Here is a 9497-nt window from a genome sequence, read left to right on the forward strand (position 1 = left end):
TGGATTGTCTAGGTTCTGTTGTGTTGTGTTCATATATAAAGTATTTTATATATAAGATTAGCATGTTTATCAGGCTCAATAGTTCAGTAGAGTCAAAAGGTATCGTTAGAGGAGAACGATGTTAATTGACTTCACCCCATCTTCCTGGCTAAACTAGCAGGTAGTTCAATAGGGGGTGTGATAGCCTGAAATTAGAAGTACACTATAACTAATTTTGATAGAAATTTCATATGTTCGACCTTGGCTTACCTAGGAAACCTCTTGCTTCGGTTAGATTTGGGCAAGTGTAAGGAAAACTTATACTCAGCGGAGAATTAGAAGAAATATCAACGTATGGTGAGGAAGTATACCTGTTATACCATGGTCCTCGCCTATAGGCAAAGTTAGCACTTTTTATTACATAACTTAGTTTACTCGCATTGCAAGTCGCAAAAAATAGATCCTTAATAATGATGAATCGACGAAGTATAATTAAGCGGATGAGAAGCCTGAAACCAATTCGTGGGAATGGTTCATGTTCTTCGTAAAAGGAATAAGAGGAATGTCACACCCCCTCCCGGACTACCTGCTACCTTAGACCGAAAGATGGCGTGAAGCCGACGAACAACGTTTTTCTGTACCTGTAACTGTCGACTCTGCTTAAAACTTTCATGTGATGAACTTGCCAATCTAGTATATAAACTATTGTACATGCCACAAAACACAGCGGATCCTAGGCTAGTCAAACACAGCTAGTCAAACACATATATGAAGTGTACTTCAAAATTTACCGATTTCACGAGTAAACCTAAAGACACCTTAATCAAAATATAACCAACAAAATTTACACAACTACAGCTCCTAAAGCTTATACAAACTGTGGAGTATCTATAACATACAAGGGTGTGAATACATTACAACACAACAGACTTTATGCCCAACTCAAAACACGTACTGGCAATCGATAATGAAGCTTCCGCAGACTAAGGCAGTCTATCAGGCACCGGGAAGTCGATCTCTACCTGGAAAATGGGTAAAACATTTTGGAAAGGGTGAACTATGAAGCTCAGTGAGTGACTCAGTTTAAAACTATGAATTTAAAGATAAGAGCACGTGAAAACTTTACACATATAAATCTGTTTATACAAGTCGTAAATGTAAATGTGTAATAGTAAGAATAGCTTCCTTAAATACTCAGCATGTTCATCATTGAAATCTAGCAAGGCATATCAAGTATATCGAAGCATTTTAACTAACATGACGAATCTACGTTGTGTAGGGTACACCTAGTACAACAACGTTTACAAGCACTACGATGTAGTGGGACCCGCCCAGCACTCCCATCGTCTTTGTCGTAGTGGGGCGCGCCCAGCACTCACGACAGCATCGTTGTTACGGAGTACACTCAACGTCAACAACGAAATCTAACCAGTGTGCACACGGTAATCTCTAGCCTCAGGCTCAAGATCTCAGTCATGTAGTTAATGAAAATTTCATAAATCATCATAAAATATTAAAACATGCCTGCTTATAAATTTTACACAAAGCTCGAACTTTACTCAGCTCTTTCGTGGAAAATTGTAGTTCTTAAAACAAAACTTCATACTAATTCATGCTTTGCTTAAAATATTGTGGTTTAAATACTTTCCAAACATTTAATATCTACGTGCTAGCATAAATTTCTTTAAGAAATCTAGTCTCCAAATGTATACTTGAAAATAGTCATGAAATTCAAATACCTTTCATGGCTTCGTAAATAAACATTTATCGCATTCAATCATAATAACAGTTATGGAAAATATTTCAAAGTTGGTTTTGTCACTCACAGTCTTGGGCTAGATCCTTGGTCTATAAGCTCGGTTTAATTCTTCTCGGCCTGCCAACAACCCAACCGAGTATTAAAACCCTAAACATTCTGGTTTCCTAAAGATATACATAACATGTCGCACCAAAGATGACGCTCACGAAAACAAAGCTTAAGAAATAAAATCCTATTTCAACAATTCTCTAAAATTTCCAGATTTCTAACATAAACTTCAAAGGACTATAACTTTCTCCATACTTAACCAACATGAGTGTTCTTTAAATCAAACTCTTCATTTTGAGATCCTCTAAAACTTACCTGAAGACATATAAATCTGATTCTCCGTGCATAAAGACATATAACCCTCAAAACAGAACCACTTCCAGAATCGCGCGCACACGACCTCTTTAACTTGTTCCTACAATTTAACCAATTTTTAGTCGTTTTTGGTTTACCATTTCTTCATGAAAGTTGTAGTAAATTGAATAATCTTTCCAACCATAGCAAATAGAGATTCTAACTCCACCGATACACTCTGAAATACAAGAAACACCAGAGACCTCTTGATTTCGAGTGAAAACCAACTGCCCTGTTTTCTTCATCAAAAAGCACCAAATGAATATCCGAATTTGCTCCAACGTTCTTCATAAAGTTTGTTTAAAAATGAGTTAACTTTCAGTAAATGTAAATCTCACCTCTTAATTCCTTTTGAAGAGTTAAAACCGAATTAAAAACCAGTGATGTGCAGAATGAACTAAAATTCAGCCATTGATACACTTTGCTTGAGTTCTCCTCCTCTTCTTCAACCTAAAAATTCTAGTAAAAATTTCTCTTCTTCTTCCAAACTCTCTCTTAGAAGTTCTCTGCAAATTGAAGAAGGAAAAAGAAAAAAAAAATAAAGGGAACTTGGATGTCTTCAAACTCTTGGCGGTGAAGGGAAGAGAAGAAGAAGAAGAAAAGAGAAAATGAAATTTTCTTCTCCTTTTCTTCTTTTTGTCCTTTCTTTTCTTTCTTTTCTTTAATTAATTTAATAAAACTATTTAATATATAAATATATATATTTATATTTACACTTAATTTCCATTTTTTTTTTCACATTTAAAGAAATTAAACCAAGAAAATATCGGGTTTACAAGGAAGCTAATGAATGTTCTATATTTTTTAATAATGTCACACCCCTTCCTAGATCACCTACTCTCAATCCGAGAAACGACGTGAGTTCAATCGATGTCGTTTTCCTTTTGAATAAAAACAGTTCACCCTGACTACTAAACCTTTCAGAATACTAAAAGACTTTGAGTGAATTAACTTGATTAACACGATAAACTCACATGAACCAAACTTTATTACATAAACCAGTTAAGGCTAAACACCAATGATTACATACCACACTTTTAGACCAAACAAAAACTAAACAAGTAAACTTAACCTTAAACTTATGTACAACACATGAGTAAACATAAATACTGACCAACTGTGACAGCCAAAAAATTGTTAGATCTTTCAAACTTCTTATGATTGGCATAAATAAGAGAAAATGTGATCAAAGGATGAAGCTTTAGGTGTTTAGAGGTTAGGTGGGCGGCTAAAATGACACTAAATAACCTCTAAATGACACTTATTGACGGTAAAATGTGAGTTGAAAACCTCCAAGCTAGGCATTTAAAGCATGTGCTAGGCGGTTAAAACCATGAAAAATAACCTCTAAGAGAAAGTCTAGGTGTTTAAGATGGCTTGGGAACAATGGACTTGCTAGGCAAGATGGATAATTAGAGGTTAGCAAAAGGTTTGTTTTGTGCTTGGCGCGAGATGACATAAGAGGTTAGATAGCATATGTTGGGCGGCCAAGGATACGCGGGAAAAGCTTGATCGCGAAAAGGCATGGACTATAAAGGTTAGTAGGCAAGACAATTGACAAAGTTAAGCGTTTAAGGACAGCACACGAGAAAGGCTATAGAGGTTAGTTAGGCGTCTTGACAAGGCTAAGCATTTTAGAAAAGCTACATGGCAAACTACTGGCAATCCATTTGAAGTTCCATGCAATTTTGCAACCAAGGTGGTGGTGGGTTAGAAGTAAGAGGTAGATTAAGGAGATTAAGAGTTGATTAACCAAGTAGGAGCTCTCATTCCTAATTCATGCAGAAGTTCACTATAAATAGAAAACTTTTGTCCTAAGTTTATCACAATCCACTCATACAAATTACTCTAAATCACTCCTAATGATAAGGAAGTTGAGACATTTTAGAGCAACTTTGTAGAAGGATGTTTTTCAAAAGAGTTATGGATTTTAAGTTATGATTTTTGAAAGTCAAGTCATGTTTCTAAATGAAAATGGGTTTTTCGGTATTGGTCAAATGTCAAGCATCTCTAGTCAAGATGAGTGTGGCTTTATATTTTATAGTGGTTATTGGGCTTGTTTTGAGGCACACCGCACGACTATGACACAATCGAGCGAAAGAAGGTGCTCAAGCTACACACATGACCATACGCAGAAAGGTTAGCGTGTAAGGATAGGTGCGCGCTGCACGACCCGAGCAAGGCACGTGGTATGGAAGATGTGGATAGCGGCCAACACGAGTGCAAGACCTCATTGTGAGGCTAGTATACGACATGTTACACAACTTAGCAAGGTTAGCACGCAGTAAGGCCGCTAAGCCATGGGCATGTGCCAAGCCCAGCCACCATACCATTGAGCACTAGAGGGCCATTTTAGGTTGTTTTGGGGTTGTTTTTCTATTTTTAGAAATTTAAGGAAAGTTTAGAATATTTTCTTGACCAAAGAATTAATCGAGGAATAAATGTAATATTTTCAGGTTAATGAAACTTCGAAGGAATTTCCCAACTAAGTATGAGTTCAAGTATAGTGAGTGACACATTGATTTGAAAGTTATTTATAAAGGATGATTTCCAAGTTATTGTTAAAAGACATGTTTTATGATAAATGATTGTTGAACTGATTTCTCAAACTATTCTATGTTTGAATGATTTATTGATGAGCTATGAAAGCAAAGGAAATGTTTCAAGTTTTTCAATATGCTTTATCCCAGTCCAAATATTCCATGAGACCTATTGTATACATGTGGTTAACTCCATACTGATGGTAGGGTTGACGAGCCTATAGTTTATGCACCATCACGAAAGATATATTTTTATGGCTTAAAGAAGGAGGATTACAGTGAAAGTTGTTTCCTATCGACTATTTCGTCTTAGGACGAAGAGGTTTAATACTGCCTGTTGCTATGGATCATGTCTTCCAAAAGCTATGCAAAAGTTCAATGTTTCAACTATCATGTTATGAAATGACTGTTTACTGATAAATGTTATTTAAGCTTTAGTTTTATGTTAAAATGTTCATGAAAACTTGGTTAATAAAACTGTTTCTCACTAAGTCTTTTACTTACTTTTTCAAAATGTTTTCCCTCTTTCCAAGTATAGATTGTGAGTCTTCATGTATTGAATGTACTACTGTCAAGCCAAATCAGTTTTCATTCATGAATGGAAATGATTTATTAAGAGTATGAAAGGAAATGATTTATTAAAAGTATTGTTATGTCTTACGAAAATTTATACTTTCATGTCTTATACATTTTACTTTGAATTTATAAAAAGTCATTTTACAAATGGGTTACACTATGATTTTAAGTTATTTCCAAGTTTGAAAGAATTCCGCTTGCGAACCTTTTATGTTTTCAAGTTAAGGGTCATCTGAAGTTGTTCCAAAGGAGAATGATTTCAGTTGACATTACACCACCTTTTGGGTCTAAGCAAGTGATCTGGGTGGGAAGTGACACCAACATCAGCAAAAACTATCAACAACTTTGCACAGCAAATTAGAGACAACGGTCAAGCTCTTGGATTACAATCTCTTCTTGGAAAATGGGAAAACATTTAGAAAGGGTGAGCTAGATAGCCCGATAGGTGACCATTTTATAAAACATACTTTTGGAATAAGTACACTTTAGTCTTTCACAAATCATTCAAAACATAACATAAAGTATAATATCTTAAAAATCTTTCTTGCTTTTAGAAGTTCATTTGCTTTGTAAAACAAATCTCTTCATTCTTGTCTTTGTTAATTTATACCTTGGAAATTCGATCACGATAGTAACTAGCCTAAAACTTCTTATGATTATATCATGCCTGAACTCGATCATGACGATGTCATGCCTGAACTTGGACAAGATACCAGACCGTTGTTCACACTATCTTACCTGATCTCGGTGGTAACGACTAAGTATTCAACATAGCCCTATACCCATAGAAACTCTATGCACATTGACCGACGAGAACTCGTTATCTAGAACAAACATGGTTTACTTACTTAAAACATTTCTCATTATGTTCATGCTTTACAATCATTTTTCTAAAACAACTCAACGCTTTCTCATAAACCATTGCTTTCAAATCTCATAAGTAAAATTATCAATAAATACATGCTTTGCCAAACACTTTTAAACTCATGCTTTGGAAACATTTTCTTAACAAGCATAGCCAGATACTTTTCATAAACATGCTTGAAATCGAGATATAATGATAAGCATAGTTCAATAATTATTCCATAGTATATTTAAACAGTAGCTTGTAAAACACATTTAAACACTTCATTTAGAAATCATTTTGACACTCACTAATTGTAGCTTAGACTCTCGGCTTGTAAACTTGCCCCATCTCTTCTTGATCTGAAATAACAAAAAATAATTCCATTAAATTCCCTTGAATCATAAAAATACCAAAACTTTGCTTAAAATTATCAAAAATGACCAAAACATCCAAAAATCAACCATTGATCGGGCTAGTATGCAGGGATGGGTGGTAGAGGCTGGCACACGCGCGTAGGGCCTGGCCAGACCTAATCGTGTGCTAACCTAACAAGTGTCACGCCGTGCACCTCACTTGGTTGCAAGCCTAGTGCCTCGCTTGCCCTCCTCGCGCTTGGGGCTATCGCACGCCTACTTAGTTGCGCGTTGCTTGTCTTCGTATGCAGCATAGGCCGCATGGCATAAGTGTGTGCTTCGTGCCGCTTGGCCATGCATTATCTAGTGCTTTGTGCTCCCAAAACGACCACACTAACCTCTTTCAACCCAAAATCGATGCCCATCTCACATAGCATCCCTTGACACTCGGCATGCCTACATACTGCCCAAAACACAATTTCTTGGCCATAACTTAAGTCCCACTATAGAGGTTAATGTCTTCAAATCCATAACTCAAATGGAAATATTTCATTCTATAAAGGTGCTAGAAAATGTCTTATCTTTCTCACCTCATAATTTCAGCCAAAAACTCCACCATATGTGTTCTGTAGCCTCCTTGAAGTGAAGATTGCTCAGATTCTTTACTAAAATGACCTTTCTCCCTTCCTTCAACTTAAACTCAAACTTTCTCTCCTCAAAATCAATAAGCAGCCTCAGCTTAAAAAATATACTCAATTTTTTAACTATTAGTAATTTCAACTAAAACGCGCGAGTGAATTGAAAGAAACTTCATTCTGAAGTACCTATTTATATCGAGCCTTGTATGAAAAATTCTTGACACCTCTTACCTGCTGAAATTTATCCTAGGCATGCACATGACACCTGTAAAGCATTCACTGACTCCACCTCTTCATCATCTCACCTAACCAAAATGCCAAAGTATCCATTATCAATCCAAACACCTTGAATCAAACCCCAATCTAACCTCATTTACCATGGTTGCAAGCCTCATCTTGCATGGTCATGTCTTCCTTGCCTACTTCTCCATGCCTCACTAACCTCTCTGGATATTTTCTTCAGCCTCTTACTGCCTAGCTAGATGCCCAACTAACCTCTCAAGGCAAGACTCCTCGCCTAGTCCAAAGCGCCTACCACTCTTAGAGGTTATTCACTTCTCGATTATACATACAACTCAAGCTTAGCCGCCACTACTACAAAATTGGGTTTTAACGACTCAAAATATGTGTTATAAAGAGTTTCAATGACATAATTTTCGTGTCATTGAAGCCACTTTCAAGAAAGGCTCTTTAACGACACTTTGAAAAATGTGTTGTTAAATATAATTAGATGACACCAAAATTATGTCATAATACTTTTACCTTAACCCAATAAATATGTCACAATTATCTATAACTCGACACCAATATCTTGTCATCAATACCCTTACATTGACGCAAATCATGTGTCATCGTTATCTATACCTCGACATTAATATATTGTTATTAATACTCTTACATTGACGCTTTAAATGTGTCACCGTTGTCTATCACTCAACACGAATATATTGTCATTAATACACTTACATGGATGCTTTAAATGTGTCACCGTTGTCTATCATTCGACACAAATATATTGTCATTAATAACCTTATATTGACGCTTTAAATGTGTGACCGTTATCTATACTTCGATACAAATATATTGTCATTAATACCCTTATATTGATGATTCAAATGTTTCACCGTTATCTATACCTCGACATGAATATATTGTCATTAATACCCTTATAAGGATGCAGTAAGTGTGTCACCTTTCAATATAACTTGACACTAATATATTGTCATTGTAAATGTTTCGTTACATATAATTCTTGTCAAGAAATGTGCTTTGACGATACTGTTTCTGCTTAATAAAGGCTTATATGTTGACACATATTTGGTGTCGTTATTATTCATTTTCACAACACGTATTTTCCTATCATATATTTATTCTTTCAAAAAAATTAATTTGTACAAATTTGAGTTTTAACAACACTACAAATCAGAACATTGTGTCGTTAAAAATAAAAAAAGGGTAGGGTGGGAGTAAAATGTGTCGTTGAAAATATAAGTGACACACTATTTCTTGTCACAATTTAATTTTTCTTGACACATTTAAAGTGTCTTAAATTAACAACAAATTCTTTGTGTCATTAAATAAATTTTGAAATAAAAAACAAAAAATTCAAAATTTTCCAATTCCCTCTTCGTGCGACATTCAAAAAGAGTTTTACAATTTGCTCAACATTTTCACTCTCTTTCTACCAAAAAACGGGAAACAACGTAACTCATCTCCAAATCTAAGAGACTGTCATCAAACCCACCAACCTCACACCGTCAAACAAGCAAACCCCATCAAGCAAACTCACACCGTCGAACAAGAAAACATTGTCTAAGGGACTGTCGTCAAACCCACCAATCTAAGAGACTATCGTTGAAGAATCTTGGCCGCTCGAATTTCTCTTCTACCCCAGCTACTAGAAAAATGGGTTTTAATGACACTACTAATCAAGATATTGTGTCGTTGAAAATAAAAAGGATGGGGTGAGGTACAATTATGTCGTTGAAAATTATTTATTGACACAATTTAATTTTTCTTGACACATTTAAAGCGTCGCTAATTATCAACAAATTTTGTGTCATTTAAAAAATTTCGAAATAAAAAACCTCAAATTGAAAAATTTGTTAATTCCCTCTCTCACACAATTAAAATTATATGACAATAGCATATTTTCTCTTAACATTTTCTCTCTCTACCGAAAACGCAAAAGCCTAGTCTCTCTCTACCTATATCATGCATATATTCATTATTTTTATAATTTTGTACAGAACTAGAATCTAGATTCTATTACGAACCCAATGCTATGAAAAACACTTAAATTGATGTCTGAACAAACAAAAACGGGTAAATCGAAGATCAAAGACCAATTGGTAAATAACCAAAAGGATTCAATACTTCCACTCGCGTAAAACACACCTCAAG

At 35.2% G+C, this 9497-nt stretch overlaps 1 long non-coding RNA gene across 1 annotated transcript; it reads right to left on the bottom strand.

Moving 5' to 3' along the window:
- Positions 1–353: 353 nt before the first annotated feature.
- LOC127143882 (uncharacterized) lies at positions 354–2859 on the bottom strand. The gene is made up of 5 exons (XR_007815447.1): positions 2479–2859; positions 2283–2372; positions 2102–2201; positions 1806–1855; positions 354–1001 (listed from the first exon to the last, which is right to left on the bottom strand). It is a non-coding gene; the product is annotated as an uncharacterized LOC127143882 (long non-coding RNA).
- Positions 2860–9497: the final 6638 nt, after the last annotated feature.

This window comes from Cucumis melo, chromosome 11, assembly GCF_025177605.1.
Source record: "Cucumis melo cultivar AY chromosome 11, USDA_Cmelo_AY_1.0, whole genome shotgun sequence".
Taxonomy (NCBI): domain Eukaryota; kingdom Viridiplantae; phylum Streptophyta; class Magnoliopsida; order Cucurbitales; family Cucurbitaceae; genus Cucumis; species Cucumis melo.